Source organism: Wyeomyia smithii, chromosome 2 (assembly GCF_029784165.1).
Source record: "Wyeomyia smithii strain HCP4-BCI-WySm-NY-G18 chromosome 2, ASM2978416v1, whole genome shotgun sequence".
Taxonomy (NCBI): Eukaryota; Metazoa; Arthropoda; class Insecta; order Diptera; family Culicidae; genus Wyeomyia; species Wyeomyia smithii.
In genome coordinates this window covers 220,873,023-220,895,131 of record NC_073695.1, presented here as the reverse complement: position 1 = coordinate 220,895,131, position 22,109 = coordinate 220,873,023, and the positions used below count along the sequence as shown (strand labels likewise).

General features: G+C 37.5%; 2 protein-coding genes across 4 annotated transcripts in view; both read right to left on the bottom strand.

The window, feature by feature from the left end:
- Positions 1-16,551, bottom strand: part of LOC129725638 (LIM/homeobox protein Lhx6-like) — a 221,331-nt gene extending 204,780 nt beyond the window's left edge. For both annotated transcript variants that reach the window (XM_055681679.1, XM_055681680.1), the window contains exons 1-2: positions 15,986-16,551; positions 3,823-5,066 (exon numbers count right to left, since the gene is read on the bottom strand). The gene's annotated coding sequence lies outside the window, so the exon portion shown is untranslated. The remainder of the gene's footprint in view (positions 1-3,822; positions 5,067-15,985) is intronic.
- Positions 1-22,109, bottom strand: part of LOC129725641 (60S ribosomal protein L21) — a 357,660-nt gene that overhangs the window by 242,618 nt on the left and 92,933 nt on the right. Inside the window, exon 1 of one of the 2 annotated variants that reach the window (XM_055681688.1) lies at positions 19,516-19,525. The exons of the other annotated variant lie outside the window; for it this stretch is intronic. The gene's annotated coding sequence lies outside the window, so the exon portion shown is untranslated. Of the gene's footprint in view, positions 1-19,515; positions 19,526-22,109 lie in introns of those variants that run through there. 2 annotated transcript variants of the gene reach the window in all.

Sequence of the window (22,109 nt, the reverse complement as noted above, 5' to 3'; positions counted from 1 at the left end):
GTTTAACGGCTCCGATGAAATAATTCACGAAAAAGATTGGTCGTATTTTCCGAAGAATTCCACTACTGAAAATGTTTTTCATCAGCGCTCGGCTCGTGGTTTCCATTTTCACCTTAGAAAAATATCAGTCTCGGCTAGAAGTGTTGCAAGGAAAATTAATTTTTCTTCACTTTGAAACTAAATTTGTCGCTTTAGGCAAATACAGCCATTTTTATCAATTTGATTGAAATTTCTGTTGCTGCAGCAACGCTTGAAAGCAAGCGAGCCTTCTCAGTCAAAACGTTTATGCTGCAACGAAAATTATAAAATATAATCACTATCACTATTAAATAAAAAAAAAAATGAAATTATAATTCAAATCGATTTTTCGTATGAACAACTTATATTGTATTTCAGGATTTTTAGCTGAAATTTGAACTTACGACTTTAAACTCGTCAAAGTAGACTCGATAATCTTTGTCATTTTACTTGAAGTTTTGTATAATTTAATGTAAAAATATCGCCAAAGGCGTTGAACATGACTTGTTGAATTATTGTGGAATCAATATTTAAAATATTGACCCTTGAATTGTTGTCAAGAAAATATGATTGATTTTCACTGCATTTAAGCATGTAAATCCTTCATTAAATCAGGATTCAGTGCTGATTCGTTGCTGTATTCGGGATCTCAATCCAAAAGTTTAATGTTTATAGAAATTTTAGAAATGTTGTAAAAAATATGAAATATTTTAAAGTTCATTAAGCAGACAATGTGTGCAGTAGGGGAAACGAAAAATAAGCGAACTGGAACTATTATGAAGATTTGAAAAAATTTACCGCATCCCGTCTGTATCATATTTCCAGTTCGCTTATTTTTCGTTTCCCTTGCTGCACAAATTGTCTGCTTAATGAACTTGAATGTTAACAGGAAGCCGTTGTTAAAAATAGAAATTTAGTTCCAAAAAAATTCAGCCCTACGGAGCACCTTCCGTTGTTTTGTCGCACTTGCAAGCACGACTCAGACTGACTTTGTTCTCGATCACACAGTTCTATAATGTCGAATTCGTTTGCGCGGTGTGGCTACACTTTTTCGGACTACACTTTGCAGCTTGAAATAAAACATTTTCAGTGTAGTTGCATTGGTATGCGTAATAATAGGGATAGCTGTCAATTTGTTTTGTTTTGGTCATTATCGCCATCGTCGTTTTGTCTCGTTTCCATTTCATATGTCAATCTCGCAATTGTGCTGTAAAAAAATTACCTGAGACTTTACCACGTGGAACGAGAACCAAACCAAACCAGTTTTGACATATACGTGATAATGTGTTGGTAACTCCCTACAGTACACTCTGCTTTTTTCGGGTGTAGTCCGGGACAGAAAAAGTTTGGTCAGAGACAGAAAAAGTGTAATCCGGAAAGTGAAATAAAATATTTACGGTGTCAAAAGTGTAATCCGAGTGTAGCTACACCGCGAAAACGAAAACCACATAAGAGTTAGCAGCATCAGCTGACTCTTCCATGTGTAATGAGACATTCCTTCCAGTCGTGTAAATAACGCTTGCACTGCAGTGTGTGTAGTTAGGGATGAGCAATAGAATAAGTCGGCAGTGGAATGTGATACGCATACAGATTGTGGAGCAGTACCACCATCCCCCGTAGTTTCATTGGTCAAAACACCATGCCGGAGACAGGGAGATTGCGGGTTCAGTCCCGTCGGGATGCAGAATATTTTTCCAAATCTGTATCGTATTTCCAGTTCGCTTATTTTTCGCTGGCGCTGCTGCACACATTGTCTGCTTAATAAAGTTGAATGTTACCGAGCAAAAGCCGTTGGTAAAAATAAGAATTTAGTTCGAAAAAATACTTAAAATTTGAAAATATAAAATTCTTCATCATAGGTACTGACATAAGCATCTAGAAGCTACTATCAAAAGTATTACCCCCTTTAAATAATTGCAAAGATGAAATCATCGATAGAAAATTACTTCTATTGCAGTTCTATAAGACACTTAACTAATCGCTAACAAATAGTTAACTTTAACGGACGGAACTCAAATCCGATTCTAGTTACTTTTGGTGTCCCCCAAGGCTCTCACTTAGGACATTTTCTTTTCATATTGTACGTTAACGACATTTCCTTTATTCTCAAAAAAACTAAAAGTGTTAATTTATGCCGAAGATATGAAGTTATTTTCGGAATTAAGAAATGAAGAAGACAACAATGTATTCCAGCGTTATATATACATATTTCACATATAGTGTAGAAAAAGCTTATTAGAGCTGAATGTAAAAAAATGAACCTAATATCATTCTGTCAAAAAAAAAACAACACCAAATATTACAATATCATTAGGAAATCAAAATTTAGCAAATTGTGAAAAAGTTAGTTAGGGACTTAAAAGGGAAAGACAGTTTAATAAATCAACATAACAAAAATAAAACGTTTTCGTTAAAACTCAATAACCAAATTCGTTTCTAAATCCTTGAAAATGCCCAAACCCGCTTTTCAACATACCACAACACCATCTGTTTTACTATCCATTTTTGTCCGTTTGCTTAGTCCAAGAAATAAAAAAAAATCAATCATTTTTATTTTACTATGCACAACATTTTTTTTCTTAGATACAGCTCGGACTCGATTATCCAGAACATCAAAAAATTTTCATTCCAGATAATCGAGTTTTCTGGATAATCGAATCACAGAAAAAATATTCAAATTTGCTATTAACAAACATGAAATAAGTTTTTCCTCTTTCTCATTGTACTTTTTTGATTCAGTGGCATAACCAGAAATTATTTCTGAGGCGAAAAGTGATAAAATCTTGAGAATCAAAAAAAATAAATTGGACATCGATTATTTTCACTTATTTTGAACATGCCCCAAACATGCCGGAAGTGACATAAATGGTCTCAAGTATACCAGAAGGGATGGTAAAGGTAAAATTTCTTAGTAAAAATTAAAAACGAACACCAAAAAATAAAATTCCGGATAATCGAGTCTAAAATTCCGGATAATCGAATTCCGGATAATCGAGTCTCCGGATAATAAAGTCCGACCTGTATTGGTATTTTTTTACCGTAGTACACAATTTGGATAGATTGGATAGATAGGCGAAACTACAATGAGAAGCTATTAGTTTTTATTAGCGAGAAAAAAAATTGTCAGAAATTCTTTAAGATTATTCAAGGTTCATCTAAATTTTGGGAACAAAAGGGTTAAAAAAGAATGGAATATTTTTTAAAACTGTTGAATTTCAGACATTCAAAAGAAAGCCTTTATTCGAGCAACTTTCAATCAAATTTTAATCCATGTATGACAGTATTTTTAAAAGAGTCAAGATTTAGAAATTTGGCATTTTTTAACATCGTGGACTTATTACGATGTATGACTTAGAGTAAGCGGACAAATAAGAGGTGATTGACGTCTGCAATAAAAAATAAACGGCCTTTATTGATATTAAAACCTGTAGGCAGTTCCTCTAAACACCATTAGAAGGAATTGAAAATTTCCAGAAAAGCAAAAAAGTGTTTTTATTTGAAATTAAATAAACAAATTTTCCGCGAATCCAAACTACAACCCAAAATTCCACCAGTCTAGCCAAGTAAGACCATATCAGCTAACTGCTCTACCAGTTAGTTATATATATATATTGCCACACTATCAACACAAAATAATATACCGTTCAATGTGCCCTCCGCATTCTATTCATTTCACATTCCTACTTGCACCGGCAGCCCCCAACGCCCTTGTGCCCTCGTTCTCCCCGGATCGCTTCACTGGCATTCATTAAAATCCGTTAAATTAAATTACTTTTATATTACGATATTGAAACGTGCACTTACCCAATTGATTATACGAGCTCGGTGTGCCTCTGTATTGCCGCTTTGCTCTCTTTTTTCACTCACAAACCGTAACCTGCTCGTTAAGTCCACGCTCTCTTTCCAGTGTTTTTCACCCGAGTTCAGCTCTTGTTTTTTTCCTGTGTGTGTTCCTGGCGTTGTTGTTGCCCCTTTTCGCTCGGATTTAATGGAGTTCTGTTACACCGTGCTTCGCGTCCGCCGAAACTCGTCCCTTGCTTGATCTCTTTCTCTCGAGTGCTGCCACTCTCGATCGGTCGGCAGGGAAATATCGTTTCCTCGGACGGGAAAAAACGAATGAGTGTAAAAAGCGGGAGCAAAAAATGTGCTGACGATTTCCGTGCTTGCTGGCTGTACACCGAACCAGACCTTGTGCCGGCTTGGGCGCTTTTCCACCCAGACTCTACGGAAAACACAGTCGAGTAGGTGGTAATCTCACCTCACGGATGCTCTTCCACACGGTTTACCGTACCGGGTAATACCAGCCTCTTTGGAAAGGCACCAGCAACAGACACTCTCTCCTATACACACATACACACACACGTACACTCCCACACTGCAGAGTTTAGCGCAGCCTCTGACTTCCGTCTGTTGATATCGTCTGCAAACGCCGTCGGACTAAAAGCAGCTCGGCAGCACGCGGTATGTGATGTTATTACTCCGTTTATAGAGCAAAGTGTGTAAAGTGATTTTATTTGATTGTATGGGATATGTTTTGATATTTTTTTATCCTTTGCTATTCTGCACTTGAGTACAGAAGAAGTCTGACAGCCGGAGCATGGGGTATGAAAACACTCGCTACACTGTAACACACGGGTCTATTCTTCCATTCTTCACGGATCAACCGGGAAAAGGAAGCACGCTCGTTTCAGAAATATTAATAACAGGGAAAAAATGAGACAAATTTTCCGCCGTCTTTCAGCCAGCTTACTGTATTCGCAAGTGTGCGGCTCAGTGTCAACTTGTTGGTGCGCCTATTAGATGCAAGTCTACCGTTTATGTGGTATGCACCGATTTTTTTTTCTTCTTTGCAATGGGATATATGTTCTGTAATTATCGGGGTCGGGCACTTGTTTGTTATCAGCGTAGTTTATTATTATTTCGGTTTACAACTCGACCAGTTCGAGATTTTGTTGCATGGTTTGATACAGTGTACACTTCAAGTTTTTTTTATTATGATTATGATTATTGAGTTTCATCAAGACTGTTATCAGAGTCAGGATTTGTATCTGCAAAAAATGATAGAGAATAAAGTGTTAATTTTTTTTTGTTTAGACATTTATCACTGTAACCACTTCGTAACTCCTAGCTATCCAGCATCTCAACGAATAGACTGATAAATTTATTAGCTATATAGTATATATTATTGTATATTATTGCAGTTTCCTGTTGTCGATTTCAAATCCTCCATATAAGTTTCGAAAATAGTGTGCGGTGCACAGTGGGATGTATTCATAAAAGTCGGACATTAGCATGTTATATGCCGCGATTCAATTTTTGGGATCAAGAGGATATAATGGAAGTTTTTAAATTATGGAAACAATTTAAATTACATATAAATCATTTTTTTGAAAAGTCATATGATAAATTAAGTAAAGAATTTTTACCAAAAAAAATAAAGATGTTGTCACATAAAGGAAAAAAAATTGGGCCGCAAATTATTATTATTTTAATTTTTATGTGAAATTCAAGTCCTTAAGAAATTGGCAAGTGTAGTTCTAGCTCTTTTTTTTTCGATTTATTCTATTTTTGTCTCATTTTTAAGCAGCAAAATATGCGCAAGTATAAGCCGTCAATCTCAATTGCGTCCAGTGATATGATATACAATACAAGCATCAAGGCGCTGATAGCATCCTCATCGTCATTGCATCGAAGGAATGAATAGTTTTTCTTGGTTGCTTTACTGCGAATAACTTCTGACCAAAGAATAAGACGATTGGTTCATTAAACATATTTTAAATTGTAAATATTGTATAACATTGAAATTTTATTATACAAAATACCTGTTAATTGCATGTTTATATCTTTGTTCGGACTCTTTGGACAATATAACAATATTCACCAAGACTCCAATGATATCTGGGTCATGAATTAACATTCAGTGAACTCTCTCTGATATTTTGTAATGCAATTTGGCTTTTTGGCAAAACTTCTTCGAATAATCTTATATTGAACTTATTATAACAACTTAAAATTTAAGACACAAATATTTTTCTGCAGCATGAAAATGTTCAAAGAATTATGTAGCTTTTATACAGACACTAGATACAAAAATGCGGTAGTTTTTTCGCAATAGTTTATGTCTGCAATTATTTGAATCCGTCCCGCTGCGCTGCGGTGCGATCTTAGATGTTAGAGCAATTAAGATGAAATTAACATTGATTTTTATTGCCTACAAAAATTTAATTCCATCAAATATCATTGTTTAATTTTTTTTTATAGTTTTTCATTTTTTTTTCAAATTTTAACAGGTTTGCAAATAAAGTTTTTCACTTTGTTCAGACGCAAAAGTATCTATCATTAGGACAATAGATTGTTTGATTTTTCTTTGCAATCAAAATGATGAAAAAAAATTATTCCAAACCACACTATTCTCGAACTGTTGAGATAATTTCACAGCAAATTCCAACATATACTATGAAAATTGATATTAAGCAGTCGGGTGTATTAACTATTAATTTTTGAAGCAAATGCTTGTAGTGCAAAATAAAAAAAATATCTGTTTCCGGAGAATGTCCACTATGATGGGACAAAAATCCAAAGCACTATTTGTGATTCTTTAACAGCTGTGTAAATTTTCTGAACGATCGGTAGAACTATTTTTGAGCCCGATTTTTGAGGTTTACATATGATTTTATATGGGAAAATCAAGTTTTGCGAAACATGTCCGTTTTTCTTTTAAAATAATCAAGGCACAAAACTATTTTTTTTTACTAATATTACAGCTAATATGCAGATTAAAATATCATTTTACTTTTAATTTCATCACAAAACGAGAAAAATAAATCTTCAATAATTTGTTTATTGTCCTTATATGGACAATTATTATTCAATTTTATATCAGTTATCATGTTGATCACATCTGTGTGCTACCCCAAGAAAGAAGATGAGGCATTTTTCTGATAACACAGTTAAAGGTGTTTTCACACCAGGAAATTTGATGGCCCATATACTTTGAAAGCCAGCATTCCAAAACGATTGTGTGTTGTCAAAATACGACAACTTTCCGTTAGAGGGAGTGTCGGCTAATGTACCTACTACTGATGCTGCTCGCTACTGCACAAAGGCAGCTTTTACTAGAGGAAGTGCCGGTGCACCAGCAGGCCCCAATATCGCTTCTGATACCACTGCTGCTACTGATGCTATCCGCTGCCACAGTAGCTGCTGTTAAGTAAGGATTGTTGTAGTCGCTGTCTGTAACTAATATGAGCACATTTTGAATTACTAGGTCTATAATTCTGTCAACCGTGCTTGGGAAAGCAATCATATAATGGCCAATTAGATTAATCGAAGTTTGCGTTTCAACAAAGATTGACCATTTTCAGTAACATAGTTGCTTGCCATTTCACGGCTTGACAATTTTTAAAGTTTGATTATGTGATAACTTTATTTTTATGTAGATAATAAAAGCTGTTCGGGTGTTGTGCTTATTACCGAAGGAAAAGGTAATTCAGCACGGAGGCATGGAGATGAAGTCTAATTTATAAGTGTTCCATATTTGTATATGTCAATCAATTTGAGAGAAAATTTTATCTCTCAATTAGGTATTTATTTCATCCTGAAAAGGACAATTTGCTGTTTAACTCAATATCAATAACAGTGCGAATGAGGTATTCCTTGTGATAGATAACACAGTAACTAGGCTAGACGGCTCATGTATTTTGAACACAAGCTTCCCACAGAACGTTGGTGTGTTATCAAAATGAGGCAATTTTTTATTGGATGCATTCACTACTGCCCGCTACCCGCTAAGTGCCCCACTGCTACTATCGATACTGAGACCCGCGGCGACTGCTGCGCTATCCGTTGCCATGCCACAGCTGTGGTCGCTACACTTCGGCTGCTGCTAAGGGAGGATTGCTGCTGCCGCTGTCTAGAACTAATATGAGCGGTGTCGGTTGAAACAGGCTCTTATATAGGCCAAATAGCACATTCAAAATTGCAAGGTCTATGATTCTGTCGACCGTGCTTGGGAAGCAATCATATAACGACCAATCAAAGGTCGAATTTTGCGTCGTGACAAGGTTTGACAATTTTCAATAGCACAATAGTTCGAATATAAAAATTACAACTTTCTGAATTTGGTAGGAATTTCAGAAGATTTTCCAATCTATTGCTGCAAGAACAAAGGAAATCCATCACTAACTAACCGATGTATTAGCATTTGAAATTGGACATATTTTTCACATTTGCCGATTTTAAGCAGGTATTAGACGAAGCAAACATTTGCTATTTTTGGTACGAATTTTATTTGCGCAAAATAAAATCCGTACCAAAAATAGCAAATATTTGCGTCGTGTAATACCCGCGAGAGACGTAGTTCTACGTCAAAAATTGGGCACAAAAATTTAATTCCACCGATCGATTATTACATATTATAATCACAGTATTATTACATATTATAATCACAGACAAACAGACGTGCCTCTTTCAACTTCACTTTCCAGCTGTCAAAATTTCAATAGAGTGACATGTCATACAAAAATTTAAGTTAAAGAAAGGTTATAGCAGGATTGTGTCAGTTTTGTTTGAATTTGAGTTTTTTTTTAAGTATCACGACATTTCAGAGAGGAAGAACCTGTTTGACCGCGAAAATGTTCATCGTCATTCGAAGACAATAGCCGGAAGGAATCAAATGAATATGAAGCTGTACTAATCGAAATGACTGGGTGAATATTCATCCTCATTTTTAATTTTGTACAAAACTCATTTTTTGACGTATTATTTTGGTATTTCATTGAAAGATATGAATAGGATTGTTTCTGGATTGAAACACTGAGGTCGAGTAATTTCTAAAAGTTATGCAGCTTCTTTCTCTTGAGTTATATTTTTCGGATTATGAGTTCCATCGGAATTCATCAGGCTAAAACTATAAAGCGGCTGTAGCACAAAAGATATGTTTTAAAACGTATTTTATAACAAACTAAGGGGCCACATTCCACGTGGATAGATTTTAAAAGATTTTGCAATTTAAACGTGCTTTGCAATTTAAACGTTACAACAATATTTTAGATGGTGACCAAGTATCACATTTAAGGATCCATAAGGTATTCAGACTAACCTCCGATGTTAAAACAAAAGAAGATTGGATGACAACGAAGACAAACTATGACATCCCTTCAAAGTAGGTAAATCAAGTCGCTCTGAATAGGAATCTGGAAGTGCCGAGTCTGCGTTCAGGTTCCATTGTGTTTTACACTGATGGGTCTAAATTGGGTACTAGAACCGTGGTACTTTGAAGAATTAGTGGAGCTATACCAATGGGAAACAGCCCAACGGTTTTTAAGCAGAAATTCGTGCTATTATTGAATAAGTGAATATTTGTTTAACAAGGAAATACAGATTTGCGAAAATCTGCATATTTTCTGACAGTCAAGTAACTTTAAATGCACTTGAAGCTTTTACATGTGAATTCAGACAAGTGTGGGAATGTATTCTTACTTTGAGATAATTGAGCAGTAGGAACTAAGTGACTCTATACTGGGTGCCCGGCCATTGTGACATTGAAGGAAATGAAAAAGCCGACAGTCTGCCAAGAGAAGGTTCAGCATCAAATTTTATGGGTCCTTAACCATTTTGTGGAGTGTGCTTTCAGGGCTGAATTTAGAATCTGGCAATGTTCATGGTAGAATCAAGCTGGAACACTATGGATACATCCAGACAAGCCAAAAGATTTATCAAACCGAGTGCAAGAGAAGCCCGCATCTTACTTATTCTCAAGAAAAACCTAAATTAATCCACCTAGCGGTCAGACCCAGCCTTTCTCATTCGATTTTTTATTTGTAAAAATAGATTTACATGAACGCTTCAATCAAATAAATGTATATTCACTCTTTAGGTTCTAAAATATTGATGTTGTAATCTTAACATATAAAAATGCAGTCAAGTCTGTCTGTCTGATCCATATAGGCCCGAAAACTACCGAACCGATCGACGTGAAAATTTGTATGTAGGGGTTTTTGGTGCCGATAAAGGTTCCTATGATAGTTTGAGACCCTTCCCTTTTCTGGGAGGGAACCAAATACCACCCAATATGAGTTTTTCTTTTACCAGTATGCTGTTCAAAATCCAAAAATTGTATCCAAATGCCATTATGAAATCCAAAATGGCGACTTCCGGTGTCGGAAAACAGCGGCAAATGACCAAATACCACCCAATATGGGTATTTCCGGAACCGTAATGATGCACTGGAGCCACAAATCGACTTCAGACAATATTTTGAATTGTAAGATGGCAATTTCCGGTTTCTGGAAAACAGCCTGAAATGGACGATTTCCATTGAATATTAGTATTTCTGGAACCAGAAAGATGCACAGAAGCTAAAAATTGATCACAGACACAATCTTGAATTTTAAGATGGTGACTTCCGGTGTCTGGCAAACAGCCGGAAATGACCAAATACCATTCAATATGAATGTTTTCGGAACCAGAATTACGCCCAGATGACAGAAATTGATTTCACAGGCAACTTTAAAGTCCAAAATAACAACTTTCGGCTTCCGAAAAACAGTCCAGTGACCAAATATCACCCAATATGAGTTTTTCTTTAACCAGTATCCTAAATACCATTTTGAAATCCAAGATGGCGACTACGGGTTTGTGAAAAACAGCCTAAAATAAACAAATACTATCCAATATGAGTATCTCTGGAACCAGAATGATGCAAGGAGCTAACAATTGACCTCAGGCACCATTTTGAATTGCTAAATGGCAACTTATAGGCAACAGTCGGAAATAACCGAATAATACTCAATGTGGATATTTCCGTAAACGTGATGATGCATAGAAACCAAACATTGACCCTGGACACTATTTTGAATTTGAAGACGACCACTTTTAGTTTCTGGAAAACAACCAAAAATACCTCCCAATTTGGGTATTTCCGGTATAAGATTGATGCCAGAAAGTCTGCTGATAATGACAGAATACCACCCAATATGAATATATTCAGAATTAAGGCGATGTACAGAAGCCAAAAGACGAGGATGTTGTCATTTCGATAAAACCAATCCTTTAAAACGATTTGTTATTTGACTTTGATCATATCCTATGGCCGATTCGTCGTGCATTTGCAGACTTCAAACAAACCGCAAGGAATCGATCAACTTGGAACGTTCAAATAGTACGACACCACATTTAAATTATGTTGAGGCCACATATATCGATTAAAGCAGGTGTAGTTTTAAATAGTCTTTGAATTTCTCTTCTTTCCATAACTTTTGAGCCACACATCAAATTCTTATGAATTTTGTTATTTGTAAGTTTGAGAGATGACTCGTTCGTATGACACTAGTTATGTTCAAATAAGTCATGTAATCTTTGAAATAATAGACTTTCGTTATTTTATTAACAATTTAATACATAACGGTTGCTTCAGTTCGATTATAATCAAATGAAATGGGAACGTGTAGGGCAGCCAAACTTTGATACCACGTGTTCAATCATAATTCATCAGTTAACCCTTAACTAGCCCGCTCATCTGATAATAATAATCAAATCGGTTGTGTAGTTTCTGAGATAATGAAGTTTCGTGATTTTCACAAGTCGGCACATTACAAATGAAGTTACAGTTCGATTACAGTAAAATTCAATAGGGTCTTCTGGGGCAGCTAGACCATTCATTTGACACTAATTTAGTGGAAATCGGGTCGGCCATCTCTGGGAAAAGTGAGTGAGTCCAAGTAGTCTTCGGAATATGTTCCTTTGCATAGCTGGATTTCACATTTTTAAACATAACAGGCAAAGTAATAGTCCGACTGCAAAACAAATCAATAGGATCTTATGGGGTAACTAGTCCTTCCATTTGACACTGATTTTATGATAATCGGTCCAGCCATCTCTGAGAACCATGAGTGAGATTAAACAGTCTTCAGAACACGTTTCTTTTCATAACTTTTGAACCACTTGTTCAATCTTTATGAAATTGAAAACTTAAAAATTAAAAAGTTAGCCCGTTTTTTTGAGACTAATTTTGTTCAAATCGGTTGTGTAGTTTCTGAGATATTGATGTTTCATGATTTTTACATTTTTAAAGATAACCTCTAAACTAAAAATCCGATTACAATGAAATTCAATAGGATATTATGGGGCAACAAGACCTTTTATTTGCAATTAATTTCATGAAAATCGGTCCAGCCATCTCTGAGAAAAGTGAGTGAGAATAAAAATCTGCACATACACACACATACAGAAAATGCTCAGCTCATCGAGCTGAGTCGAGTGATATATGCCATTCGGCCCTTTGGAGCATTTTTATACTTTCGGTTTTGCAAGTGATTGCTATACCTTTCTAGGAGAAAGGCAAAAAGATTTTCAGGTTATGGCGGGTCTGTTGACTGGTCACTGCCGGAGTAGGTATCACCTAAATAACATTGGAAGAACTCACTCAACGGAATGTCGTGTTTGCCAACTTGAATCTGAAACTGCTGAACATTTACTCTGCAACTGCGGAGCATTGGTAAATCAAAGGAAGTCAATATTCAAGAAGGGATAACTAGAGTTCCTCGAAATTTTGAATTGTGATCCTGGTAAGGTATTAGACTTAATAAAACGAGTCGATCCTAAGTGGACATAACTAATGCCCATCACACCTTAATTGTGACAGAATATTTTACTAATATCAAATCAAATATGGGTCAAGGGCGGGGGCCTAGCGTGGTTGGTAACGTCTCCGCCAACCACGCTCGACGCCTGGGTTCGAATCCTAACGCCGACATTAGGGTGGGGAAAATGATCGATTTTCCAGAACTAAGTTTTTTTGGTTCCTTTTGGGGCCCCACACAACCCTAAACTTACCGGGAGTCGATTGGTTTTGTCTCCGCTTGGCGCATTGCATTTCAAATTTGTATGAAAATTTATATGGGAAAACCCACTTTTTAGCATTTACCTTTCTAGACAGCTCAATAATGCTCTAATAATGCACTACATTATGTTATAGTATTTTAGATGCCGAACACTTTTGCAGAAGACACTGAAGAGCTAGAATGTCCCTAAAAAGAGCAATAGTTGTTCAAAGTAAGTTGAGTATGTCGATTTAAATGCAGAAAATCTTGTTTTCTACCAACATTACCAATGCACTGGTGTCAGTAGGATTCCCATCAGAAGTAACCTGTCGTAACGAGTTTATACACTCAACTGGATCAAACAAACAAATTTAGGTCAATATTCTAGGTGTAGGTAGAGTCTACAACGTGTTTCAGAGGTTACTTCAGATGGAAATCTGACTGACGCCGGTACACTGGCAGTGTTGGCAGAAAAAATGATTTGCAACACAAATTTCGACATAATCAACTTTGAACAGCTCTAGTATTTTTTTGGGACACCCTAGCTTGGTTCTGGCTTTCTGTTATCAAGTTTCGTTTTTTCCATATAACGATTCCCCACCCTAGCCGACATAGGTGTCGATGGTTGTGGGGTGGCGTGATCCACTCTAGATTATAGGTCTAGATCTAGATCTAGGTCTAGATTATATCCTAGCCGACACCGGGAGATTTTCTGAGGCGAAAAATCTCTGGGATCACGCCTTCCATCGCATGAGGAAGTAAAGCCGTTGGCGCCGGTCCGTTGATTAACGAGTCGTGAGTTAGGGTCCTGGGTGGAGTCGCCTCCCTGGGCGTCGGTGATTGGCACAACAACAGTGGCGGAACTAGACCGAAGGAAAATAAGCGAGAATAAAAAAAAATATGGGTCATACAACAATAGTCCTAATTAACAGACGCAATTGCGTTCTGGCTCTGCAGCAGGAGAAAAATAAGAGATTTCTATGTATACAAGAGTCGATTTCTGAGACTGTTTTCTTCAAGGTAAGACATAATACGACTACCACATTTAGATATTAGCAGATCCATTAATACTCTACATACTTCATATTATTTTGCTCTGTGAAATATATTAAAACCATGACAAAACTGTTTTTGTAGAATCACCGTTTTGAACTAAGTTCTTGTCCAATTTAAGATCGTTTTTTAAAAGGCGGGTAAAAAAATGCCATTATGTGGATATTATTATGTGATGATATTATGTACTCTTAGAATTTTGATATTTGGCTATAAATAAAAAATGACGTCGAAAAAACATTGAAAATTTTCTTTTTCAATTTTTTTTTTTTTTTTTAAGGGGAGGATTTGTTAGTAGCTTAAGTATTTATGATAAATATTAGTAAATAGTGAGTATGTGTGTCCATTCACAAATGGTGACTTCTCAACACTGTTAGAAATTTGTAATTTTAATTGTTAGGATTTGTTTGCTTTCGCAATTAGGACTTATCATTCTACTTGTCAGAAAAGGGGAAGTAAACTTACAACTAACTAACTTGCTAACTTATTGGCTATAAAGAGAGCTTATTGTAGCAATTGAGGATTGCAACGATTTTTGTCGAAAATTGTTAATAATTTTATTTGACATAGCTTTTAATGGTTCAACACCAGTAAGTCTATGTAACTCGAGTGTACCAAACCAAGAAGGACGCTTCAAAATCATTTTCAGAATTTTATTTTGAATCCTTTGGAGCGTTTTCTTTCTTGTTGAATAGCAACTTGACCAGATCGGTACAGCATAAAGCATTGCTGGTCTAAAAATTTGGTCGTAAATCAAAAGTTTGCTCTTTAAACAAAGTTTAGAATTCTTTTTAATGAGAGGATATTAACATCTCGTATATTTGATGCACTTGGCTTGTATACTCTCAATGTGCTCTTTGAAAATAAGTTTTTATCAACTAGTAATCAAGTTTTCCTTTGGTTGACGACAATATTTAGCATTAAAATAAACTTAGAGCATGCTTTTTTGTTCATAATAATTGTTTTAACAACAAGTTCATCGAGGCTATTTCTTGTTTTATAATCTTATTTTCGCTCATCAAGTCATTTTGTCATTAAAAAAAAAGAACACATTTCTTATTTCAAAGCAACTATCCAATCTTGAGTTGCGCCAAATTTTCACGAAACTTGGGCATTCGTTACACTTTTAACAACTATCATCTCAGGAAATTGTGATCATAGGAAAAATTCGAGATACATAGGTTTACATCAGAAAATAGTTCGAACTTGTTCCATGTGCGAAAATGCAGTGAGCGAAGAATTATCATGACGTTTCAGACAATTGATTTGAAAATATTGACAATGTGGCCGCAATAAGAACTCTAAATAGCAATTACGGCCAAAGTATGATATCAAATAAATTTATTGAATTTGCTTAAATATACACAAAACAATATTTTTACCTCATTTAAAATAATTTTCCATAAAGATAGTAAAATACCAAAATAATAAATATAATAAAAAAAAAAAATTCATCGTAAATCGTATTTAATATCAGTTTCCGATTGGTTAAACCTTAAGCAAAATTAGCTCTGCTTTTCGGCTCTCCTTTTTCTGATAAAATTATAGAAATGTCGGAAATAGTAAATAAATTTTCGTTTCAATTAAAGGAAGACTGCGAGTTCAAAAAAGACTAATTTTCCTTTTTCAGTAATACATTTTGTAAAGATAAAATAGCCAAAAAATTTCATGTCTAACAAACTATGGCCAAAAGCGGAACTTTCATCGTTTAATTAAGCAGTGAACTTTATTTTCGATTTTTCGTAACGAAAAACTTTAAATAAACCTTTCAACGAGTGGTGTATTTTAGTGACCTAATTTTTGATAAATTGTAAATGTATTTTTGTTGATTTCATTGGTATATCAACAAAAATTTTAGACCATTCGGAAAACAAAGCAGTATACTTTTATCACGTAATAATAGATTTTTTATTTAACATAACATACAGAGTTATGCTGTTTCCACTTTTTGAGTTTCTAACGTGAACCGACAGAAGGAATTGTCTTGTTGTAATCTTTTTTTTTGTTACTACTAATATACTGCATTTTTGAAAAGAACGTTTTACATAAGTGAAAAGGCAAAACTTTTTCTTGGTATAACTCAAAATACTTACGTTCCAAGTCTCTGGCGATGTTTAGGAATTGCAACTGCAGCTTGACATTTATTCACGAAAACCCCACATGAAGCACAATATTACAATGTTTAACTAATAACTTCTCACACTATTACCATTGATTGCGAGCGAAACAGCAATCAGCATGATCTTTTTTCATCAATTTGCGATTTGCTTCTTCTCACTCAATTGATCCCGATTTCCACCGAACGTCTGCGAAATCTTCAATTTCATGCCAATTTTCCACTCTTCCACTTAATACCAATCAAGCGGTTCAATCCACCAAAAGCGACCATCTATCACACCGCACTAATATCACTTAGTTTATTATGCTCTCCCGCTTTCTGTGTCTGACACCGACTGCCGTTCCTTTACACTGAAGCGAGTAGGAGACCTGCTGCTCCTGATATGCCGGAGTATGTCGAACAGCTCAGGCGGCAAAAACAGAGTCCAAACTGCCTCTAACACTGCAGCAGCACACTGAAGGCAATCGTCGCGAAACTTCAGCAACGAAACGCAAAACACATCCTCTCAATTCGAAATCCGCACTTGAAGTGATGCGACGAACTCCGGTCTGCAAGCATCAGGCACCAAATTATCGTCGGACCGAATTCCGAGCATCCGAGATGAGGCGGACATTCCTCAGTTGCGCAGAAGGGTCATTCTCTGGAAGCCGTTCTCAGTTACGGATGAAAAAATCAAAACAGAGAGCGAAAGCCCAAAACTCTACTCTTTGTCTCTCGCTCCCGTTACGCTCTCGTGCGGGAGTCCTGCCTCAACAACCCTTACCCTTGGATCCTTCCACCTCCTCGAGACCATAACCATCGACATAATTGTAATTGGATGAATATTGCCGTGTTTATGCTGCCCGCCCTCCGGCTCTCCCACCAAGCAAACGTCGCACGACGCACGGTTCGGTGGGTGGGAAACGAACGCTCACGTGCTGCTTGCTCTCCCATGGGGTGGCTGAATGTTTCCGCTGGTACTCCCTAGCGGTTGGGTGGGGTTGTGTGCTCTGCCGTCAGTGATGTATATAGGTATGTAACCGAAGAACAGGGATCAAAACAAAAATGCATACAATGCAAGCACACTATTGCTTGAAAACCACACGCACACACACACACACGGTTGCTCTTTCTTCGGCATTCGAAAATGGGTCTACTGGCACTGGTTTGATTACTACCTACTGGTGGGGAATCCAATCTAGAACGCGACCAGTTGAATAGCCTTCAGGATAGTTTATTATCATTGGTCGCTTCGATGAATCAAATCATAGTTCTCATCCTAAATCTTGCAAAGGTTACGAGTTTCCTTTCATGCGGCCAAGCTGTCTTCCAAACCTATGTACGATACTATAAATGATAGATGAAACCAAACTGGCGCAAGTACAAGTGTTACGATAGGTGTCGCGGTAGCTCGAGCATGGCATCACTGCCGTTCCCAGACAATATTCGCCTCCGCATACAAACACAAATGCCACCGAGTACAGCATCAATTTTCCGCCATTCAACAATTGCTACAGTGCGCCGTCTAGTGACACCTATCCCGAAGCGACAAGCACCGAAAAGTCCATAAAGATAGAACGAATTGGAATGAAAAAGTAGATAATAATTGCGCACTTTATTTACTCTTTGCCTGCCCGGCCCGCCAAAGAATCATCCCCCTTTGCAGATCTCCTGTTCGCCACCCAACTTTTCTGCATTCGAGAAGGATACTTACGCTGAGAAAAGGGACCTTACTGTATGCTCAGAGATAGAGAGAGAGAGAGAGAGAGAGAGCAGAAAAAAATGCCCTGTACTGAGAATTTTCGCAGCCGATTGTGTGTCGAGTGCCACCCGATCCGAGTGAGCTGCTAGTCGAGCACCCGATCAAACCGACCGCATTTGATGCTGCGTATCATTGTTACTGTTATTATTATTTTATTTCATCATTTACCGGCAATGGAGAATGATGCTTATTTAATATCAATTTGATACAAGAAGGAAATGTTTCCTCTGTCGGTCGTACCGCTTGCCGTTCGCTCGTTGTAACCAACCCAGAGCAACTCACTAGCGTTCGTTTTGTACGGTTTCGACTCGATGGTATTTTCCTGTGGGTAAGAATCAACCTCGCGTCATGATTTCTGGCTCTCTGCTCCACTTCCATTCATGGTTTGTTCTTCATTTTATTATTGAAATTATGTGATCTTATCAAGCGCGCTTGCCTTCTTCATCGCTTCTCCTCATCTGGTAATCTTTTTTTTCTGCTCTTGTTGTTACGAGCGTCTGGTTTTTGCCATGGATGTTCCTCTGGCATGCTCATCCTGTAGGTTTTTATTGTTAATGGTCCAAACGCAAAGTTATTAAGATTATTCCAATTCAATTTGCGACTTGGTGCGAAGTAAATTGAATTTGAACTCTGCATGAAACATTGAATCACGCACTGTTGCGCAACAATGTGTGCGATACGCTTGTTACGGTAACAATAAGGAGGCAGTTCATTCAGTTATGTTAAAACAACATTCTACTGGTGAAGGTTTTTCAGATATTTGAATTTTCAAGCATAACTTTTTCTTTACGTGGGCTATCACAAACAGTCACTTGTTTTTTTCGCTCTCCGTGTTCAGAAATTGAATGTTTTTTTTTTTTACTTTGAACTACGTTTTACGGTAACATATATAGTGGTACAAATTGAAAAACCGGAAACATCAGGAGCGTCACGAAAATTGGTCACTTTCAAATGTTCAAACCTAGTCTCAATCTTTGAGAATGCAATCTTCGGACTATATAAGAGCCTGCTTCTGCTCAAATCAACCAGTTTACTAGTGAATGACCACTAGGGCGGTCCTAACTGAACAGCAGTGGGTAGGAGCGGTGACGGTAGATCCGATTAATGTTGCAAGTGGCTGCTTTACTCTGACAGACAAAACAATGGTGGCAGCCAGGTGGAAGGAGCACTTTGAAGAATTGTTGAACGGTAATAATAAAGGCGTATCGAGAAGCAGGATAAACGTAGATGACGACGGTAAAGCTTTGGAACCACCAACACTGGATGAGCTTGAGAAGGCTCTGAGTGAGCTGAAGAACAGTAAAGCTGCTGGGAAGGACGAGATCCCGGTCGAGCTTCTCTAACACGAAAGTGAGCAGCTGCATCAGTAAATCCACCATGTTCTTATAAAGATATGGCAGGAAAAATTGCCTACCAGTTGGCTGAATGGCCTCATATGCCCAGTATACAAGAAAGGGCACAGACTAGAGTGCGCCAACTACAGAGGGATCACTCTTTTGAACTCGGCATACAAAATACTGTCACGTATCCTGTTCAACAGGCTGAGACCGCTTGAGAAGTCCTTCGTAGGCGAATACCAGTCTGGTTTTCGTGAGGACCGATCAATGACGGATCAGATGTTTACCCTGCGGACGATCCTGGATAAATTCCGGGAAATGAGTTGTGGCAGATAATGCTCGAACATGGTTTTCCGGCGAAACTAATTAGGATGATACGTGCAACGCTGGATGGCTCGAAATCAAGTGTTCGGATTGCAGACGAAGTGTCAACTTTGTTTGTGGCCTTAGATGGATTGAAGCAGGGTGATGCGCTGTCGAATTTACTGTTCAACATTGCACCCGAAGGTGCGATTGGGAGATCAGGCGTGCAGAGGAACGGTACTATCATCACACGATCGCACATGCTCCTTGGCTTTGCGGACGATGTAGATATCATGGGAATCGATCGCAGGGCAGTGGAAGAGGCTTTTGTATCTCTAAAGAGGGAGACGGCGTGGATAGGCTTGACCATTACCTCTGCCAAGACGAAGTACATGGTTGCGGGTAGAGACGGGGCCAGGTCTAGTGGTATTGGTGCTGAGGTAGTCACTTATTGCGAATGTCGGATGAAAGAGTAAGAAAAGAAAAGAAAAATAGTGTTCACTAGGAAATCAGGTAAAGGTCGGCGGTTTCACGCTGGCTGCATGCAGTGGAAGAGGACCTGAACGTACGGATGAACTGGAGGAGTATCGCCCAAGACCGACGAAGATGGTGCTCTACGATACGCCCGGCATTGGCGTGCGGACACGCTGTACTGCCGTAATCTCGCAGACTGACGTAAGCGCCAAAGTGGCCGATTTGTGTTTTTTTTGCGCTTAAACGATAGAACACACCAAATCGGACCTGTAGGCACCAAAATTTGATCAAACCTGTTAAAAATAGCGTCATTAATTCACGAAAACGAAATGACGCAGCCGCCATTTCTACTCAACGTGACGTAAATTCAACCCAACTATGTTTACGATGCGTTTATTACATTCAACGACTCGAGAACTAATCAAGCAAATTGTACCTAATTTGGCATGTAGATGTGCAGGAAATATTTCTATGATGGTACGACACTTCTCTCTTCTCTGCGAGAGAAGGGTTCCGTACAAATGAAACACATATTTGAAACAATTTTTCCGGAAAAAAGCTTAAAATGATCGAAAAGATGTCCAGGAGTCAAGAATTGCCCTCAGAGACTATTTTGAATTCTACGATGGCAACTTCTGGTTTCTAAATAATAGACCAAAATGGCCAAATACCACCTAATATGAGAATTTCCGGAACCAAACAGATACCCAGAGGCCAGATATTAAGCCTTTTTGAAATCCAAGATAACGACTTCTGCTCTCTGGAGAACATCCCAACATTATCGAATACCACTCAATATGGATATTTCCGTAATCGCGACAGAAGCCTACAATCGACCCTAGAAAAGACCGTGTTAATCTCGTACCACGAATTCAGCTCAGCGGTGATGAAATCGAGATAGTCGACAAGTGAGTGAACCTAGGTTAACTGGTGATTACCGAGAATGACATCAGTAGAGAAATTCGTCGAGGTTATATGGCAGGAACTCGTACCTTTTTTATTGGCTCTAAAGGATGCTCTGCTCGAATAAAATTCGTCGCGGCACAAAGTTGACAATCTACAAAACATTGATCATACTACGGCCCTCTAAGGCCACGAAGCTTGGTCGATGTTCGTGGACAACTAAAGCGCACTTGTGATTTTCGTACGAAAGAAGTGCGCATGGAAGATGGCAGAGGCCACGGACGCTATTATATTTCTAATTAAATCCATTTCTCAAATCGCGACAGTTTGACTGATTATGAAAAAAGAATTTTTGTTAGTGACTTTTCGCATACTACGATGGACGTACGTCAATCGGTTGTAGAAACAGGGAAAACAAAATCGCTGTTTCTACAACGAAATGGCGTTGGTAACGTAACTTCAGTTAGTAAACCTTTTTCCACAAATCATACGTTCGGCAATGTCTTGTGATTATATTAATGCATTTTGTACAGATCAAATAGTTGACATTCATCCTAACACTTATTATACAAACGTTTTCGGAAAAAGCTTCGTACTGAAAATTTTACTCGCTGTCGCATACGTCAGTCTGCGAGATTACGGCAGTGTAGCCATCAAGGTATCAAGGAAGGTTGGTTTACTACGAACTGGATCGACCAGCAGCAAGCAGGCGATGAATTCGAATATCTCGCTACATTTAATAGCGGACGGACAGAGTGAACAGCACCTTTCACAGCGCTAGATTTTTGATCTCCCTTCTGTGTGGGAAGCGATATACAGACATGTCCCCAGTTTTGTGAAAACTTTAACCAACCAACCAACCAATTGTTTGGAGCATTTACAACTGATTGTGAGAATCTGCATACAATCAAATAAATTTGTTGTTTTATTAAGACTTTTTGTTGGAAAGTTATAAAAAAATTATAGTAAAACAGATGAATGAGTCTTATGATCCGCGGAAAGTTTTGATAAAAAATTTGAATTTTGAGAATATTAAAGAGAAAGTAACTCGCCATTGCACAATGGTCACGATGTCTCAGAAATCGAATGGTAGATGTCTGATCTACGTAAAATGTCAGCAGATAAACCTGTTTTTGTATTATAGGAGAATTGGGGCAAAATCGACATTTGCTGACATTTTACGTAGATCAGACACCTACCATTCGATTTCTGAGACTTTTTTACTCAAGATAAGATATAATTTGACTACCACTTTAAGATATTAGCGAATTACCATTAATGCTCAGAAATAATCGATATTATTTTGCTTTGTGAACTATGCCAAAACCGGTTTCGTAGAA